Source organism: Vidua macroura, chromosome 9 (genome assembly GCF_024509145.1).
Source record: "Vidua macroura isolate BioBank_ID:100142 chromosome 9, ASM2450914v1, whole genome shotgun sequence".
NCBI lineage: Eukaryota > Metazoa > Chordata > Aves > Passeriformes > Viduidae > Vidua > Vidua macroura.
Window position 1 is genome coordinate 32,271,873 of NC_071579.1, and position 1,348 is coordinate 32,273,220.

The following is a 1,348-nucleotide window of genomic DNA, read 5'->3' on the forward strand; positions in this document are numbered from 1 at the left end:
AAGGGAAGGGAAGGGAAGGGAAGGGAAGGGAAGGGAAGGGAAGGGAAGGGAAGGGAAGGGGGCAGAGCAGCAGTCCCACACTGGAAGGAAGGGCAGTTTTGGAGGGCTCTGTCCTGCCGGGGAGAATCCACAGGATCTGCAGCAGGAGGAGGTGGCTGAGGAAGGGCTGGGATGGGCAAGGCACCGTGCCCAGGGGTGGATCCCGGCTCCAATCCCAGTCCCAGGGAGCAGTGTGCCAGGGTAGTGTGGCCGAGCGGTCTAAGGCGCTGGATTAAGGCTCCAGTCCCTGCGGGGGCGTGGGTTCGAATCCCACCGCTGCCAGCTCTGTTTTGGCACCTCAGGGACCTGGGCGAGCTCCGCAAGTGGCCCCTGGGAATGTCAGGATGTCATCCAGGTGCTGGGTGGGGCTGCCCCTGGGGCAGGGATGGGAGGGGATCCATTCGAGATGGGATGGAGGGGAGATTGGGAAGGAATTCCTGGCTGTGAGGGTGGGCAGGCCCTGGCACAGGTGCCCAGAGCAGCTGGGGCTGCCCCTGGATCCCTGGAATGTCCAAGGCCAGGTTGGACACTGGATTTGGAGCAGCCTGGGACAGTGGGAGGTGTCCCTGCCATGGTAGGGGTGGCACTTGGGTGGCTTTGAGGTCCCTCCCAACCCAAATCTGGCCATTTTATGAAAAGCCACAAACAAACCCCTGCTAATTCCCCCTGGGCTCAGGTGGGCTTGTCCCATGTGTGCCCCACTGGTGACTGTTCTGTTCCGGGGGGCTGAGACACAGCATTAATTCCCTAAAAACGGGAGCTGCTGCTGCTGCTCCTGCCAGCACTGATGGAGCTGACTCAGCTAAGCCAGGGCTGCTCTGGCCACCAGCCAGGACGTGGTGGGAAGGGGCAGAGGTGAACAAAAGCAGCCTGGCCTAAAACCAGGAGGTCATGGCAAGGAAAGATTCATTTTGTGGTTTGGGAGGAGGGGGAGGATGAACACATCTAACACTGAGCCCTGGGGCTGGAACTGGGCAGTTTTCATTGCGTCATCTCCACAGGCCCTGCACATGAAAGGAAATTATTTGCAAATTATGGAATGGTTTGGGTAGGATCATCTTGTTCTTTAAGGTCCTTCCCAACCCACACCGTTCTGTGACTTTATGGCATTCCATGGGTCCCTGTTATTTGCTGCTGGATCCAAACCAAAAAGGGAGTTCTGTTCTGAATAACAGGGATCCTGTTTCACTGGCTGCTACTGCTGCAACCCAAACCCGGGGTGATTCTGCTCCAAACCCTGTCCCTGGCCTCGGCAGCTGCTCCGAGGGAAGGGAAGGGGAGCAGGTGACACAACCAGGGCCGAAAGTCC

General features: G+C 58.6%; 1 non-coding gene across 1 annotated transcript; it reads left to right on the top strand.

The window, feature by feature from the left end:
- The first annotated feature begins 239 nt into the window (after window positions 1-239).
- TRNAL-AAG (transfer RNA leucine (anticodon AAG)) lies at window positions 240-321 on the top strand. The gene has a single exon. It is a non-coding gene; the product is annotated as a tRNA-Leu (tRNA).
- Window positions 322-1,348: the final 1,027 nt, after the last annotated feature.